Here is a 19,598-nt window from a genome sequence, read left to right as displayed (position 1 = left end):
ATAAGGTACTGGGAAAAAATCCATATAAGGTCACTGTGGGAAATAAAGTCCCACAACTCATGAAATGAGATAAATAGCAAATGAGACCACCTGTGACATTTGCAATAAAAGTTTATTTTCTTACACAAGATAAACCGTAATCATGTCTACAGCTGGAGGTTCTCTCCTGCCCCACTGAAACACAACCACAGACATGAGAAGACTCATCTCTCTCTGCTCTGTATTTACGCTAAAGATTGGTAAGAGGTTACCATGTTGCCCCTAGGTTTTCTCTCCTTGCTTATCTGAAAAAGTGCAAGCAGACAGCACCGGGCTGCTGCGGCCACCACCACCAGGGAGCCAGCCCCTGGGCGGCCCGAGCGTCTGTGAAGGCCGGAGCTCAGTGGGCAAGAGGTCAAAGTCACTTCCACTCCTCGAGGACCCTGGCCTCGGTCAGCCCGTGGACTAGTGGGGTGGAAACGGGAAGCTGTGCATGCGGTTCACAGCCCTCTTGCAAGAGCCATCCTGAAGGTCTCACCAAGGTCAGTGACACTTCAGAATGTGAGACAAGCCAATTTGGGAGCAAGACTGGATCCAGTTTCCTTCAACATCACCACCAGCTCTTTGATAATGAAAGAATCCCACTAGACACGACTTATATTGACACATCCCGCCTTACATGGGAAGACAGCAACTCCTGGGGAGGGCAGCTCCGTTCCAGAAAATCCCACAGCCTGTGCCAGACACCTGCATCATCAGCATGGTTGTGGGTCAATCCAAGGCCAATGAAGACCCCATTATGGGGTTCCACCACATGTTCCAGTTAAAGAACGTCAACGATGCCTGGGTTTGCAATAATGACATGTTCAGGCTTGCCCTGCACAACTTCAGCTGACCTCCTCCCAGCTGGGCGCTCTTCCCATTTCCTCCCCACTCCGCTTCCTGACACTATTCACTTCTGCAGATGCTCCAGATACCACCCACAACGGAGGGTTGCCGTGGGAGCAGGCACAGCGCACACTACCCAGGTATCATGCGTGATGACTGCACGCTGGACCAGCTGCATCTGACAGAGGCTGGTACTGTCCCAGCACATGCTTTGGGAAGACTTCAGTAATGCCAAAGGCTTTCTTCTTCTTCTTCTTCTTTTTGTAATCTACTGACAAGTTGCTCTAGTAACCCCTCAAAAAAGGGAAAGAGAAAGCAGCCGCCTCACCACCCAGATATTGATTTGTTCAGATGTTTCAATGCCTCATGGTACAATAAAACCATGAAAATTTTCTCTAAAAAAAGAAGAAGAAGGAGAAGAGGAGGAGGAGGAGGGAGGGAGGAAAGAAGGAAGGGAGGGAGGAAGGAAGGAAGGAAGGAAGGAAGGAAGGAAGGAAGGAAGGAAGGAAGGAAGGAAGGAAGGAAGGAAGGGAGGGAGGAAGGAAAGAAGGAAGGAAGGAAGGGAGGGAGGGAGGAAAAAGTGCAAGCACTCCGTTAGGGTTAAAGAGATAACATTAAGGAATGCAGCTGTACCGTTGTATAGTAGATTACTCTGGCCTGTGCTTAATCTAGGGCCTTGTTTAAAAGAGCTTTTCGATTTTAATTAAAATAAAATGGGCCCTGGAAGAAAATGCGTCTCCTCCAGCGAGGATTGTCTTCAGCGTGTTCTCTGTAATTTTACCCATCGCACTGCTGGTTGTTGCTTTTTCCACAGCTCTTAAATGGTGTCTAAATTGACCAGCTCTGTTGCCAAGGAAACGGACAGGACAATGCTAATAGAAGCTACTTAGGACACACTGTGAAAAGCTTAGAAATAAAATCGTCGACATGAAAGGCATGGTGTCAGCAGCCAGGCGACTCCGTGAAAGGCCGCTCTAAGCAGAAGATGGTTGCATGTCTCCCCCTACTCCTTCCCCGCAAAACCTCTCCTAGAAAATGGATTCTGTCCTAGGAGCTTGGATGGCTTTTTCCTACCAGAATCACTTTGTTTTTCTGACTCGAAGTAGAGAAAAATCTTCATGTTGTGGTTCAAGTACCCAGAATAGACTTCAATTTATACCCATGGAAATAAGCTTTTTTTTTTTCTTCTTTCTAGCAACAAAGTCCTTTCCCCTCATGAATAAATTGCAAATATTCTTCTGAATTTCCTAAGATTGTTAATTAAAACCCACTTGATTTAAGCTGCTTCTCCCATTTTGCACTCACAAACCATAAATTATGGAGGAGGTCAAAGAATGAATGGCAATTTGACATGAAGAGGTTGATTTATTGCTTCAGAAGGAGTTTTATACCAGATGTGGCAGGAGTCATAAATTAAATGCTAAATGTTATGTATTATTATGCTTTCAGGAATATAAATGTGTCTAAAATGCTATGCAGGTGGAATGATAAAAATATGAATCTACTCTCCTGGCAATTTTAAAAGGCCCTTTAAAGCTGTCAAAAAGAAAGTAAGCTGAAAAACAATCTAGATGAGCCCCTCAGATGCCTTTCACAGCACGCCCCTGGTTTATAAAAGTAACCCTTTCCTATAATACGCTGGACATTGGCTTCTGCTGGCTTGGGTGGGGGAGAAGAGATAAAGAATTCTTTCAACTAAAATGAGAGAGAGAGAGTGAGAAAGAAAGAAAAAAGATTCAGGGAGCTCTGTGCTGCAGAGACATCAGGACATGCATCCAAATCATTATTCCTCCTCCACTCCTCTGACCATAATTTAATTTATCAAACCTCATTTGAAAGCCAATCTGGACAGGATTGAAGTTGCCTCACTTTACCTAGCAGCTGCCATGGCTGGAATTATTGGGCTTAAAGTATAACAACAGGACAAGAGTCAGGTACATGAAAGCTTGGAGCTGCAAATAACGGCAGGAGGAAAATTCACCAGGGGGCAGGAGTTGTAAATGGAAGGACTCCGCTCTGAGTGGAAGTCAGTCCATTCTGACCTGCAACCAGGTGCCAGAAGTGAAGGTAAGGGCTGATCATCAGCTCATGCCTGGGATGAGAGTACATTGGACACAAATGCAGAAAAGGTGGTCTGACTCCAGCTTCCCTTATCCCAGCACCCACCCACGCTCCTCTCCTAATTCCCCACCCCTCCAAGGTCCGAACACACACTGTCCAATTCATCCAAGATTTCCACCGAGATGTCCCACTCAGGCATGCTTTCTCCAGGTTTGAAAATCAACTCCCCATCTAGTGGGTACACTAGCCCTCCAGGGTGTATACGCACAGTTGCGTCCTTGACTCAAGAGTCTGATCCACCACGGTTTGTCACTAGATGCCTTGAGAAACATGAACCAGCTGCATCATGCTGGAGACGCAAAGGCGCACACAGACAGGAGTATGTGTGCTGAAGGACACTCTGAAGAAAAGAAAGGGTCTCACCAGCATTTAGTGCTCTGAGGAAGGTTGCCAGATTTAGCAAATAAAAACATAGGACACCTAGTTAAATCTAAATTTCAGGGGGAAAAAAATGACTAATTTTTAGTATAAGGATATCCCAAGGATTGCCTGGGATATACTTATACTTTAAAAAAAGTATTCATTGTTTACCTAATATAAATTTAGCTGAGGGGCACCTGGGCAGCTCAGTTGGTTAATCGGCTGCCTTCGGCTCAGGTCATGTTCCCAGGGTCCTGGGATCAAGCCTCACATTGGGGTTCTGCTCAGCGAGGAGCCTGCTTCTCCCTCTCCCTCTCCCTGCCGCTCTGCCTACTTGTGCTCTCTCTCTATCTCTCTGTCAAATAAATAAATAAATAAAATCTTTTAAAAAAGTAAAAATAAAAATAAATTTAGCTGAGTGTGCTGTATTTTATCTGGCAACTCTGGTTCAAAGGCGATACGAATTAACTTAAGGTGATCGCTAAATTATAACAGCAAAAGTTAGCAGCATCTCGATAAAGAAAGTCTCCATTCCATGGCCATCATTCAGCCATCACGCTAGTGTGAGTCTTCTTTTCCAAAGAGAACAGTGATTCTAGTAATTCTTACCACCAAATCAACCAGATCATGGCTTGGGAATAGTGTGGGAAAACTGAATTGAAACTTAAGAAAATGTTCAAAGACTCCAGGAAGACAAAGAAAAGGTACTTTGATTATAAGATTTCCAGATGGCCATGACATCCTTCTGCCGCTGAACAACACAGTAGTAAATTACCAGACATGAAAGTCACAACGCCACGTGGGGCCAGGAAACATAGAGGCAGCCCCTCTTAGCCTGTGTCCCGGTATCTTTTCTCACCATCTCAAATAGAGGTCATTATGACAGACCTTGTCCAGCTGAGACCATTTTATTGATCCCAAAAATAAAAAAAGGGGAACAATCCTATTTCATCTAAATAAGGCCATTTCACCAAGACCCAACAACAGCCACTTATGCCAAGAGAAACCTCTGGAAGCTAAGGAATGCCTACAAAAAACTTGACCAGATCTCATCCTTTTAGTGTCCCATTAAGAAAAAAATAAACTGCACTCTTAAAAGCTCCTCTCTGTTCTCAGTATTTAACAAAGAATTTCCATATGACCTGGCAATTCTAGTCCCAGGTAATACACACACACACACACACAAAATGAAAACAAGAACTCAAACAGATATGTGTACCCTAGTGTTCATTGCAGCATTAACAACAGCCAAGAGGTAAAAGCAACCCAGGTGTCCATCGAGAGATGAATGGGTAATCCTTGAAAACATTATATTAACTGAAAAAAGCCAGACACAAAAGGAGAGATGTTGTACGACACTACTTCTAGGAGGTATCTAGAATAGACAAGTTCATAGAAACAGAAAGTAGAGGTTACCAGGGACTGGGGGAAGGACAGTATGGGAGGGTCATTGCTTATTGGGTACAGAGAGTCTGTTTGGGATGATGAAAAGTTTCTGGAAATAAGAGTGGTGATGGTTGCAAAAAATTTTTTAATAAATTATTATTATTTAAAAAAAAGAGTGCCTCTGCTTTTGGCTGCTTCAGTACCCTAAAACCTTATAGTATTAAAATTGAAAATAAGCAAATCAATGATAAATTCACTTACATGGCCGCAAAAAGCAAACAAAATACTGAAAGGACTTCTTGTTCCTCTTTCTAGATGTGCATTTTTCTTGAGTATTTTCAGCTTTTGGATCAAAAGAATGTTTCTCATACTCTTCCCCAGCAATCTTAACCACAAAACTATGTTTTCTTCCCAAACAAAAATTGATAGGTAATTTCATTGAACATTTCCATATAAAACAGAGTTGGCAATATTAGTGCATTTATTTGTTATTTATATTCACTCCCTTACTGTCTTACTCTTTTTTTTTTTAAAGATTTTATTTATTTATTTGAGACAGAGAGAATGAGAGAGACAGCACATGAGAGGGGGGAGGGTCAGAGGGAGAAGCAGGCTCCCTGCCGAGCAGGGAGCCCGATGCGGGACTCGATCCCAGGACTCCAGGATCATGACCTGAGCCGAAGGCAGTCGCTTAACCAACTGAGCCACCCAGGCGCCCTCACTGCCTTACTGTCTTACTCTTAACCATTTCAGAGTAACCAGTTAAGATGAGCAGGACAAATTTATTGATCGGTTCAGGTGTGGACAAGGGCAAAATGTAATATGCCATCTCTCCAATGGGGTATTCATGTTTTAAATTTTCATTCCAAAGAAAGAATCATTAGTAGGGACTTATGTAATAAATAGTGGGCGCCCAGTAAATGATTTAATTATAATGGTACATATATAAGATACTCCATCATAAAGAGTCAGGAGCATAGGAAAAAAGTAACAGGCAGCTCAACAAGCAGGCATAGCTAGGTACTGCTCAGTTCAGCAGCATACATACAACTGCCTCTTAATTTTAGTAAGAATACCTAAGACAAGCTTTCTGATTCATTCCTGGTTCCCATCTCTGTACCTAATGGGCATTCTCAGATGCAGAGCCACCATCACAGTTCTTCCATTCAACCCATTTCCTGACCTTTAATATGTAACTTCTCATGATTTCAAACAGTGAGAAGCAAACACACCCATCCCCACAACTTCATAGTTTAATTTTATGTTATGGTTGCAGCTGCCATCATAACCTTTGTAAGATCTGATGGTTTTCAGACTGCTTAGAACTTGGGGAAAAGGACCTCTTTGGATGCAAAATTATACATGCTTTATATCTTAAGCATACGTAGAACAGGCTGTGTTCTTATAATGCAGAAAATCTGTTATGAGAATTCTGATTAAAGAGAGTGAACACACCCATTTAACTCTTCTTCCTGCCAGATTATACTAAAACAACAGTAAAGGGATTAAACATAATAATAGTAAGTTCAAATACAAGCGGAGAGAAGAAAACAAATGAAACTTTGGACAATGTAATGTAGAAAGAGGAGTTGTAACTCCTTTACTAGATCCAAGAAAATCTGAGTTGGGCCATCTTGCATGTGCACCTTGCATGCTCCACAGTCCTAGGGCACTAATTGCACATGGTGCCCTCCACAAAAGACCACCCACATGGGTACAATGCACAGCCTTTATAACCATATGTGAGGCTCCAAAGTTCAATCCTAAACTGGCAGTGGGAAAAGCTGAGAATTAACCTGATTTCAACACAGAATACTAAAAGGGTAGGAATCAGTGATGCGAGGCAACTCTGGAAGCAGGGACAAAGATGGGGCTAAAAATAGGAGGATAGCTGAAAATTAATTTAACAATTCATCCCTTTTACTACTGGAAAGCTGGAGGTGTATTCTATGGGAAAGGTAGAACAAAGGGCCAGTGGGCTGGATGGCACCAAATACAGCTAAGAATGGGGATACGATGCTTAGAGGGATTGCATGAGTGTGTACAGACTGAATACGGAAATTCCCTGTCTTCTTTTCCAGTTCAGATTTCATAATTCATGCAGCTAGTTCTATACCCTCTAGCAAGAAACTGGAAGAATATTCCCTGGGAAATCTGACCATCCCGATAGGAAAAATTTTTAAATAATTTAAACATAGTAGCATAAGGGATCCAAAATGTTACACAGGCAGATAACCCTACTGTGACAGCCCACAAGCCCCCCCCCCCGATGTACAGATAGCTCCTATCAACTTTTTGTTTCCCTGCTCTTAAATATAAGCAAATAGTAATAATCCTCAGATGTCTGAGGAAAACACCTAAGGTGAGATACTGAGGCAAAAACCAGCAAACAAAAAATCAATTTGAAGGAAACAGAGACTATACCCTGGGAAGTAACCTCTAAGTCTTTGGAATGTCCTGCCTGATAAAAGTGTCTTTGTTTACCTGGAGGTCCTGGGCCACACCAGAGCCTCAAACGTGATTCATGGTAGGGGCTTGGGTAATGCACTGTCTGCTGGACCTCCAGAGGGGTTGGAGACTGAAGTCAGCTGTGTGGGCAGTTGACTTGTCTGTGTGACTGAGCTCCAAGAGAAACTCTGGACACTAAGGCTGAGTGAGCTTCCCTGGCTGGCAACACTTTCTGTGATGTGTCACACATTGTTGCCAAGAGTCGTTAACACTGTCCACGAATCCGGGAGAAGACAACTGGAAAGTCTGTGCTTGGAACTTTCCTGGACTTTCCACGTGTCTCTTCCCTTGGCTGGCTTTAATCTGTATCCATCCACTATAATAAACCGTAACTATGAGGATAATCACTTTCAGTGAGTTCTGTGAGTCCTTTTCACAAAGTATCAACCCTGAAGCTGGTCTTGTGAACACTGAGCTTGAAGTTGGTGTCAGAAGTGCAGAAGGTCTTAGGGTGCTTGGGTGACACAATTGGTTAAGCGTCTGACTCTTGGTTTCGGCTCGGGTCCTGGTCTCAGAGTCGTGAGATCGAGCCCCATGTCTGGCTCTGTGCTCAGTACAGAGTTTACTTGAGATTCTTTCTTCCTCTTCCCCTCCCCACCTCTCTCTCTAAAGTAAATAAATCTTTTTTTAAAACAAAGAAGTACAGGGGCGCCTGGCTGGCTCAGTTGGTTAAGCGACTGCCTTCGGCTCGGGTCATGATCCTGGAGTCCCAGGATCGAGTCCCGCATCGGGCTCCCTGCTCGGCGGGGAGTCTGCTTCTCCCTCTGACCCTCCCCCCTCTCATGCTCTATCTCATTCTCTCTCTCTCAAATAAATTAAAAAAAAAATCTTTAAAAGAAAGAAGTAAAAAAGGTCTTGCCTAAGTCCCTAACCTTACACGGGAAGAATACGTTTTCGAAAAACCCTGTTATTAATCCTTTAGAGAAATAAAAAGTTGATATTATACCCATGAAAGGGGAGAAAGATGCTATGAAAGGAAGTACTCAGAGAACATAAAACATGCTTTTTTAATGGATATTAAAAACAGTGGGTGAAAAATTAAAGTTAATGATATCAAAATTGAAAATCTCAGTAGAAGAAAATCCCAACAGAAGAGATTAAGTTGTGGAAATTTCCCAAAAAGTAAAGCAAAAACACAAAGACTGAAAAAATATGAGAGAAAAAGAAAATAAGAAAAGTAAAGGATCCAACATCTAAATAAGAATACTAGAAGGAGAGATGGGGGTTGTGGGGGGAGGGGGAGAGTAATCATCAAAGTTGTAATTAAATAAAATCTCCCAGAAGTGGAAGACATACATTCTCAGACTGAAAGGGCCACCTAAGTAAATAAACAAGTCCCGGAAAAAGACTGAAAATAGTGCTATCACTATGAAATGTCAGAACATCAGAGACAAAGAAATGATCCCACAAACATTCAGAGAGAAAAAAAGTAGGTTTCATTTAAAGGATTTAAAAATCAGCAGTTGTTAAGAAGCCAGTGGATCAACACCTTTAAATTTCTGAGGGAAACAGGCTTCCACCAGCCAATAGACAATTTACCCATCAAACACATCATGACAGTAATTGATTAAAACAAATTCACTATAAAAAGAAAGTCATTAGCTCATAATGACACTTAAAAAAAGAAGAAAGAGATAAACAAAATTCATGTGACAACAGAAGAGGTTTCCAAGGCACCATTCATTACTACTCTGAAATTAAATGTGAAAAATTATCTTAGTCTTCTAGTATAAACTGTACAGCCATCCTAAATAAGGAAGAATCATTCCATCAGAAGATTTCCAGCAATATATGAATAGGAATGATAAATATCACCATCATAAATAAATGATAAATATCACCATCATATAACTTCTATAATAAGATCACTGATTTAGATGATCATCATTAACTGATATTAAAGCAACAGGTGAGGGGGAAATAGGGAGAAGTTGATAAAAGGGTACAGATTTTCAGTGATGAGATGAATAAGGTCTAAGGATCTAACGTATAACATGGTGACTTCAGTTGATAACAAGGTATTGTCTAATTAAAATTTGCTAAAAGGGTAGAAAACTTAAATGTTCTCAGCAAAACAAAAACAAAAACAAAACTATGGGTGAAAAATTGTGTGGAGAACATTACAAAGAAGAGACCAGGCTATCACTACTTGAACCACTGTTCTAGCTTAGGATAACTAAAAGTGAGAGACTCTTACCACCTATGGAGCATTCTTGGGAAAACAACAGAATCTAATCAAGGCTTTAGGCCCACCTTTGGTCCACAAGAAATATGGAAATAGAGAGACAAGTTAGCCTACAACGAGGAGGCAATCAGCCAAATCCAGAACATGGTGCATTCTCACTACTTCAATAAGCCAAGGGCACTGGGAAAGGGAGGGATAGCGATACAGCAGAAGAGGAGATTTGGGGGCTTAAAATATTCAGAAACATAACCACCAAATACAATGAGTAGAAATTCTTTTGATCTTGAACCAAACAAAGTATCTATAAAAGATATTTATAGGGGTATCTGGGTGGCTCAGTTGGTTGAGCTTCTGGCTCTTGATTCCTGCTCCAGTGGTGATCTCTGGGTTCTGGGATTGAGTCCCATGTCGGGCTCCATGCTCAGCATGGAGTCTGCTTAGGATTCTCTCTCTCCCTCTCCCTCTGTCCCTCTCCCCCACTCACATGCTCATTCTCTCTAAATAAATAAATCTTTTTTAAAAAGGGGTATTTATAAACAATCAGAGAAAACAGAATATGGACTTGTTTTTTGGGCAATATAAAGGAATTATTATTAATTTTGTTAAGTGTAATAATGGTATTTTGCTTATGTAAGAAACTACTCTTTATTTTATTGTGAACATTCATTCTGAATCAGCTAGAGGTGAAATGGGATGATGTCTGAAACTTGTTTGAAAATGCTCCAGCAAAACAAACAAGTAGGTAGGTGAAGGGACAGGTGAAATAAATAGGCAAAATGCTGATAGGTATTGAGGCTGGTAGTTGTGGGATGAGTACATGGAATTTCTCTGAATTCTGCTTTTTTACATATTCAGAAATTTTGATAATAAAATGTTTTCTAAAATTCTGAAAGAAAATTCTTTCCAACTGAGAATTCTAACCTGGCCAAATTTTAATTAAGTACAACAATAAAATCATTTTCAAACCTGCACAATAGCAGATAACTCATCTTTCATACAGTATTTTTACTTTTCTCAGAAAGCTCCTCAGGAGGGTATACTAAATCATAATGAGAGAACAAATCAGCAAAAGGGAGACCTCTAAGGTAAAAGAGAAGGTAAAAGAGAAGTGATATAGAATAGAGAGAAATCAATCCAGATGGGAGTTTGCCAGTGGGCTCTCAATGTTTCTTCCAGAAGACAATTGAAGAATACTGGGTGGAAAGAACATATCTAGCACAGATGTACACTGGTGTGGGAGAACTTGGGGTGGAATTGGTGCTAAATCCCAAGGAAATTAAGCAAATGTATTTTTAAATGATGATCTAAAATCATTTAAATGTTCTAAAGGATAACAAAAATAACCATAGTATGTTACATGGCTCAGCCATGAACAGTTTTAATATAGTCATGATAACATAGATACAGAATAGTGATCTCTCCAAAATTAGGATAAAATGATATTGGGAGGAGAGGAAATAGGAAGGATGCGTGTATAGGATGGCATATGAATAAAAGAAAACTAAATTCTCATCTTCCAGCATGCAAAACCAACAGCTAACCTTTAACGCTAAAAAGGCAAGAAGTAGCAATGATATCATGCTAACTAGAATTATGTGTGTCAACACAAAAATTGGTTTCTTCTAAGAAGGTGGGGGGGTGACATGGATATGCTGGTTTTACTAAAAAGCGATGTAGAAATATTTGACTCTTGAATACATGCATGTGTGTAATTTTGATTTAAAAGATTAAAACTTAAGGAACTTGTTTAAAAAGAAGGATATCAGCCTATTACTTAGACATATGGAGGTAAGTACCAAAATAATCGACCAAAAGAGTTGAAAATGATTATCTCAGGGGAATAAGAAATGTGCAAGTCCCTTTGATTAAAAAAATAATAAAAACTAATAAAAATATTAATGAGCCCTTCTGGAGGCACCTTGGTCTGATCAAGTAAAATTGGATCTGATCAGGAGAGAAAGGGTTTTATCCCATTTCAATGTTACAGCACAAGCTAATTATTCCTACATTCAAAGTAATGTTTTCCCCTTCAGGGAGAGCCTTGTTATTTCAATTAGACATATATGCACTAACAGGCCCATAAATATTTCTAATTAGCTTGTTTGCTTCCATTTTATGAGACTGCTTTCAAATTAGCACCCACATTCTATAGAAATGGAAGGAGAATATTGGAAGCTTGTAATTTCCCTCTCAAGAAAGGAAGAAGGACAACAGATCGCATGTCCAAAAAGACTACTCATTAGATTCAAGCCATTTATAGTGCTTGTTATTTGAAGAAACCTACTTGTCAAACTTGGATAAAAGGCTAAAAGTAAATCGCAGTTTCAACCAATTATTTTCAGGTCTTCAAGCAAACATGATAGAAGGGTGTAGGCAGAGCATTAACAGAGAAAAGCATGGTGTTCACAGCCCTGCTTCCTCAAGCTGTGATTTCATCTGGTCTTCCCTATTGAAGAGAAACCACAGGGAGCTCTGCCATGACCCAAAAATGGTCCTGGAAACCAAGGATTCAGAAGTGCATCAGAGCCTCAGAAGTCAGATGAAGTTAGCATCAGCCACCTTAGACCACAGAGGAAATAGGCTTCATCTAAAGATGCCTATAACCTAAAAACTGCTCAGGAAGTTACTCTCATCATCATCAATATCATCATCACAATTCTGAAACGTGGCTGAGTCAATATGGCTTATGAAGGGGGGTAAACAATTTGAGGCATGTGTCAAAGCAAAGATGAATAATAGCTTTGATATGGCATGTGATTATTTGAAAAATAATCACTGAATTTCACAGAGGAATAACTATGTGCCAGGCACAGTGCTTGACACTTACACACATTATCTTAAACAATTACAACAATTTCAAAGAGATGGTATCATTAGCCTGGATGAGGCTCTGAGGCTCAGAGAGAGGCAATTGTTTCTTCAAGGTCCCATGAACGGTGTGTAGAGGAGACTGGGTTAGCCCTCTGTAGGGGTCCAAAGCCCTACCTATCTTGTAATTCTGCCTCTTCTCTACCTGGATAACATATGGCAAATAATTTCCCCTGTGAACTTTTACAAAAATCACTGTATTATATCTACATAGCCCTTTAACATAGGAAGGACCTACCATTCCCAATTTTTAATTAATGAAATCTTGACTTGGAAATGCTAAGCAATTAACTCAAGACCAGCTAATAAAGAGCAGAGCCAGGACTCCCTCTGGCTGGTGGGGTTCTTATCCATTAGTCTTCTCAGCCATCACACCATCTACAAAAGATTAGGCCCAGTGTCTAACCCTATGTGGAAGTTCTAAAATGAACCCCTTTTTAGGGTTAGAATAAGGTGATCATACATAACTTAGCCAAGCAGGAAAATTTTTGAGGGTGAAAGGAGATACATCAGGTATAATACTGGGCAAACTATATAAAGTAGCCTATCCCAGGTAAACCAGGAACCTATGGTCACTCCACCTGGAGAAAGGGCCTTAACCATTACTCCCATGCAACCATTCTTCCTTGACGGAGTAGGGAAAATATATTTACCTCAGCTTAATTTTATCTGACATCGAGTGGGGAGACCTTTTTTGAAGAAGCAATACATGCCTCATGCTTTATTTGCCTTTAAAATTTGGTGGTTCACCATTTCTAGAGTAGGGTCAGTGCACACCAACACATGACCCGAATCCCGCCCACCTGCCAGCTGTTTTTATAAAGTTTTATTGGAACACAGCCATGCCCATTTGTTTAGGTATTGTCTCCGGTTGCTTTTGTGCTACAGCAGTGGAGCTGTGTACCTGCCACAAAGACCACATGGCCCAAAAGCCTAAAGTACTTACTACCTGGCGCTTTTTAGAAAGTGTTGGTCTACCCCTATTTTAGAAAATAAGATCCAAAGTCCTCAGCAAACATGTGAGGCCCTCCATGATCCAGGGGCTGCTTCTGCTTCGACCTCACCTCTCCACACTTGACTTTGAGCACTGTTCTTATTCCCAGCAGCTGCCCACTTCTTTAACAGCCCTTGGCACACCCTTATCACTGTGCTGGGGGTGCCCACGTTCCCACTCTTCGTTCTGGCCAGCACTCTTTGGGGTTGCTGTGAGCATCTTATTCTTACGTTTTGCAACATAATCTTAAACGAGTCATCCAACTTCTCCCATTTTTCATTTTGTCATCCATTAGAAGAAAAAAAAATCTACTGCTGGGTTATACAGAAAGATTGGCATGCATGTGTTAGCAAACTGTAGGGCGCCAAACACAGAGAAGCTTTTAACATTAGAAGACTTAACTGTTCAGGTTCCTCCCTCGACGTTTGTTCACCCAACCCAAACCCTGACTACCCAAATAAGAGACGGTAAGTCAAGAAGCTCAAACCAGAGTCTGAATGGCTATTTGGGATTATTTCTGGCACTGGTCTGACAGTCTCAAATAGAGCCTATCATGGTATAAAAGATGGTGCCCTGAAAATCAGAGTGAGTTCCTCCACAAACCATTGCAGCCCCTCCATTATTTACTGAATCCCTGGATTTATGAATGTTTTTTTTTTTTTTTACCACGTTCTTCTATACTAACTCCAACTTTTCTTTCTATATCTGTATCACTGGATGGAATATTAGTCATTGCGTTTACTGATAGCAGGGGGAAAAAAAACCACGCACACCAAATGGATCTTTAATTTTAGGCTGCCATTCCTTTCATTGAGCTCTTCTCAGAGTTTCCTGTGGTGTGAATAATAACAGAGTGTCTGGCCTGCTTTCTTCTTACAAATGCATGAACCGGCACAGGAAGAATTTATCAGAAGGGAAATGTCCTCTCAAAGGGCTCACTGACAATAGGGCTATGAAAATCTGCACAGGAAGTCCTATCCCGCAAATGGTTATACCAAACTGGTATTCAGCACAAACACTAATACTTAATGTTGTAGTTTATGAGGCTGTGACCTACCATTGGAGTTGATAGGGAAGGGAGCACCCCCTCAATCCCTGAATTCCTGAAACAGGGGCCGGAAAAACTCCCCCTCCTAGCCCACACCTGCAGGGACACTTGCTATAGCTTAGAGCTAAGAGCATGAAGAGTTAATTGTAGAAATTCTTCCATTTTTAATGTGTATTTGTGTGAGTTTTAATATGTACCACCTTCATGGTACAATGTTTCCAAGTTCAGAATTTAACAGGATAAGTAAATCAGATTCCCGTAAAGCCCATGGGGCTTCTCACAGAAGGCAAAGGTGAAGCTGCCCTGTAGGGATACTTCCAGAGAATTTGCACCCTTACTACAAACAATTATAAAAAAAAAAAAAAACGCAATGGCTCTAAGATTTAACTGTAGGAAATAAGACTACACAAGCATAAGAAGAGTGACAAAGGTTTTTCTGAGTATGATACAAAATCCAGAAGCCATAAAAGAATAAATTTGATTTTATAAGTATACACATTTTTTTTTCCTAAAGCATAAGTACCATAATTAAAGTCAAAAGACAAATGAAAACTTGGGTCAGGGGAACCAAAGTGTCTAAATTGCTAAAGATCACAACAGAGAAGACCCATTTCCTTAATATGTAAAGATCCCTAAAAACTCCATAAGGAAGTACACAAAGGATATGAACAGTCATGGAAAATAAAATACAAATGCTCTGATCATATGGAAAGATGCTAAATATCAGTCACATTAACAGAAGTGCAAATTAAAATTACGATATACCATTTTCATCTATATCACATTGTCAGCAATGTAAACATGTTGTAACAGCTGGTGCAAGTATGATTTGATACACCTCTGAAGAGGAATTTGGCAACATGTATCAGAAATTTGAGCCTAAATGTATATTGGCTTATTTTTATAATTTTATTTGCTAATATTTACTGAGTGCTTACTTGGCGTAAATTAACATATATATTATTGTTATTCCCATTTTTGAAATGAAGGAAGTGAAATTTTTCCCTAGAACATGAACAACTGTGCAGTGTAGCTCAGGAACTGAGAAAGCACCCAGCCTTCACCAAAGAAGCAGATCAAGAACACATTTCAAGAAATAAGACGCAGAAAGGAAAATGCTACACAAACTCACCACTATTGGAATCTAAAGTAGTCAAACCTGGGGCGCCTGGCTGGCTCCATCAATCAAGCATCCGACTCTTGATTTCCGATCATGATCTCAGGGTCGTGAGATCAAGTCCCATGTCGGGCTCGTGCTGAGCATGGAGCCTGCTTAAGATCCTCTCTCTCCCTCTCCCTCTGCCCCTTCCCACTCATGCTCTCTCCCTCTCTCTAAAAACAAAAAATTAATTAATTAATTAAAATAGTCAAACTCATAGAAGCAGAAAATAAAATGGTGGTCACCAGGGGCTGAGGGGAGGGGGAAATGGGGAGTTTTTGTTAAATGGGCATAGGGTTTCAGTTTTGCAAGATGGAAAGAGTTCTGGAGATCTCATGTGCAACAATGTGACTATAATTATACTGCATGGTATAATTAAATTTGCTAAGAGAGTAGATTTTAAGTGTTCTCACCACCAAAAGGAAAAAAAAGGAAAGAAAAGAAAAAGAAGAAAAGGTAACTATGTGAAATGGATATATTAATTAGCTTGATCTGGTGTTTCTTTCAGAATGTATACATATACCGAATCAAGTTTACACCTTAAATATATACAATTTTCAATTGTCAACTATATCTCAATAAATCTGGGGGAGGGGGAAGAAAAGAAGCCTCTGCAATGGACAGAGATAGGATTGCTAATGCCAAACAAGACAGCCTAAAGGAGGGAGAACAATAATAATAGTAGTGGGGACCACTACCTGTTGGAGGCTGATTTGGTTCCAATTTCTGCATTAAATGTGTACATGCATTATCTTATCATCCTCCTAAAAATGCTACGAAGTAGATACTATTACTATAAGTGTCTGACAAATCAGAATACAGAAGCCTGGGGAGTTCAATGGTTTCAAGGACCCATGCTCAGCGGGTGCTAGAGCCAGGATGAGAGGCAGGGGACTCTGATTTCAGAGTCTGAGCACATAACTACGATGCAGCCCTGTTACCGATGGTAACACTCGGTGTCACCAGAGCATCAGTCAAAGGACATTTGTATGGTTCAGGGGTAGGCAAGAAAAAAGATGTATCAGAATACATAAGACGCCTGCCTTCTCTGGTTTTGAAGTTGGGCCAACCAAACATTCCTATCTGTTAAATGAATTAACTGGATTAGCCACATTAACGGTTTATTTGGGCTGATTCTCCAAAGCAGCTGAGCTATTTGAAGGGGGTCATCATTTTAGGGACTGCTTCCACCCATAACAATTTTCATCTCATGGTCACTACATGGGGTGGTATTTTTCTTTTACAGATAACAAAACAGAAATCCAAAGAAATTGGGTAATTCATTCAAAATTACAAAGTCAGCTGGTAATTAAGTTCAGGTCTTTTATTAAAATACACACACACACACACACACACACACACACACAAACATATACTCTGGGATGTCAGTGGGGACCCATCCAGAGATATAAGACCTCCTTGAGAATTCACAGCAGCCAAAGCTTATCTTGCTTTACTTCAAAAATATAACATAAATTTGTCATTTCTTGCATTAAAACTTGTGCGTTTTTTTTTTTTACTCTGACATGGTTAACTGATTTATGACCAAATTAACATAAAGCCAAATTGAAACCAAAGAGATTAAATAATGTCTAAATGTCACACAATCAAATCAGGTTTTCTGACTCAAGCCCAGTGTTCATCTGCTCAAACCACACACCCTGGGTTACAGAGATTTCCTCTTGTTCTTGACATTGAAAGACAGAGGTTTGTACATGCTCTCATTTGTTTAATTGTCCTGGTTTCACCTTGTGTTTCATTTTCCAGCTAAGTATTTCATAAATAAGTATCTCTCAAGAATTGGAATCACTGAAGTTACAGAAATCTCACCAGTGAAAGCAGGGTCATCTTGCTGATGAGTACTTGTGATCTTCCCCTCCTTTTTTTTTTTTTTTTTATAATGTGGCTTCTGATCTTTCACAAAAGCCACAGCTTGAATCACATTTATAAAAATATCACTGAATTACACCCTCTAGGCAGGAAAATTGGTTTAGTAACTCATGATCTCAGCCTCTCTTTCTTTTCAGTGCCTGTTAATTCTATAATTTCATCATATTTTTTTTCTTTTTTTTTCCCCTGCATCTGCAGGAGATAAGGAAAGGAAAAAGGGGAGAGAGAGAACACAAACCACGCCATGATTTTCTGAGTAGATTGAACAAAAGTAATGTCACAAAACTGGGTTATATCCCATTAGAGAGACCATCCAGAGCAATAATGCAGCCTAGGAAGAAGCTGAAAAGCTCCTTCAGAGTGGTCAAAGGGGAAAACAGGTATTGACCTGATGGGATTTTATCTCTAAAGCGGATGCACGGCTACAAATAGCCGAACAGTCTAAGTGCCAAATCCTGCAACACCGACAACATAAAACCACCATTCATTCTCTGAGTGGCATTTTCTGTGCCATCTGTCTGTCTCTCTCTCCCCCCACCCCGGTCACACACACACACTCACACATATGCAACATTATGTCACCAAAATCCAAAATTATTTGGTTATTATTTTGGCAATTTTTCCCACAATATTTAGAATTACATAAAAATCCATTTGGAATGTTGTTTTTACCACTTCTCTATGAATAACTGAAAAATAAATTTGGAACGTAATAACACAAGCCCTCTAAACGTTTTGTGTCCTAGATTTCCTTCATCCCCTAAATCAGTTTGCGTTGGTTAAGAATCTAAGTGACAATTTGTACTATCTTACCATAAAGTAGTAAACAATATAGTGAATTTTTACTGAACATCAGCAGGTTATATCAGACTTCCCAACCATGATGACCAGTCTCCTCCACAATTTACTCATGTGTATTCTGAGGTTCATGTCACAGCTCAAATTCTATCAGCTATGGGTAAAATCCACTGACAGCAGAAACTACCCTGGAAGGTCTCAGACACACACAGTTAACCAGACAAAATTCCATACAGTCTAACATTTAAAAATCAGATATCATCCTACTTTGACGAGATTGAACTTTGCATTTTCTGGAATATTCTTACCTATATATGCCAATAAAATATTTCTAATGTTTTTCTAATATTTCTAGTAAAATTTAGACAAAAAATATTTATATGGGCTAAATTTGGAAAAAAATATCCCAAACACAAAGTTACTATTTCCTTCTCCTTGGTAGAGTCTGACGTGTTCTGTTTCAAATATAAACCCCAAGTTTTATGGTTATAGGTACCTAGTAAGCATTAAAACTTATTTTGTATCCTCTTTGCGTAAGACTATCATTAAGCATAACTCTAGGTATCCTGAAAAAACTAACAAACTTTCATTTATTTATAACTCTCTTCCCAAAGTATTCCCTAGAAAGAACTGAGTATGTGACTTTTATATCTTTTTTGTTTGTTTTTCAGATTATTTCAGAGCTTGAACAATGGGGCATTACTTTAACCATGCCCAGAATGAACAAATGCTAAGAAAAACAGGAGATGTCGGTCCTTGGCTCCTTTGGGCCTCCTTCATCCATGCCTTTATGGAATCAAATGCCCCATCTTGAGGTAGGGAATGGGACTAAAGGTAGCCTTTGGTACCTATCCCATTTCCCATTTTGTGATTATCTATTAGTTACCTCCAAATTACATTGGTTGATGAGGTTTATCAACTCTCTGGAATGATTATATTTTAGTTGGAGTTGGAAGAATGTTGCCTCACCCAAATAAACCACTTAAAGTATGTTCCAAAGTATAAACCCTAAAAAGCTCTTAAGCAAAAATCTCCATGCAAGAGCCATGAGTCAAATGGTCAACTTAGTCTACCAAGAGAGGTAGTTCTTCCTTCTTTTCTTCCTTTCTGTTTCTCTTTTTTTTTTTTTCAGTGCATACTTATTATTTTTTTAGCATCTACACCATGCTGGGCATTGAGGATACAAATTTGAAGAGGTAAATACCAAAGACTTGCAGAACCATCCACTGGATGATTTTTGCTTAAGTGAGAAAGCCCCTCTAGTCAAATTTCTGGTCATTCTGATATCCTTTATTTTATTATGTTATGTTAGTCACCATACAATACATCATTAGTTTTTGATGTAGTGTTCCATGATTCATTGTTTGTGAATAACACCCAGTGCTCCATGCAATACGTGCCCTCCTTAATACCC

General features: G+C 39.9%; 1 pseudogene; it reads left to right on the top strand.

Annotated features, from left to right (window-relative positions):
- The first annotated feature begins 538 nt into the window (after positions 1 to 538).
- Positions 539 to 1,056, top strand: LOC102744070 (nuclear transport factor 2 pseudogene; annotated as a pseudogene).
- The last annotated feature ends 18,542 nt before the right edge of the window (positions 1,057 to 19,598 follow it).

This window comes from Leptonychotes weddellii, chromosome 8 (assembly GCF_054177405.1).
Source record: "Leptonychotes weddellii isolate Sample4059 chromosome 8, ASM5417740v2, whole genome shotgun sequence".
NCBI classification, from domain to species: Eukaryota; Metazoa; Chordata; class Mammalia; order Carnivora; family Phocidae; genus Leptonychotes; species Leptonychotes weddellii.
The sequence above is the reverse complement of the archived record's forward strand: the minus strand, read 5'-3'. Positions and strand labels throughout refer to the sequence as shown.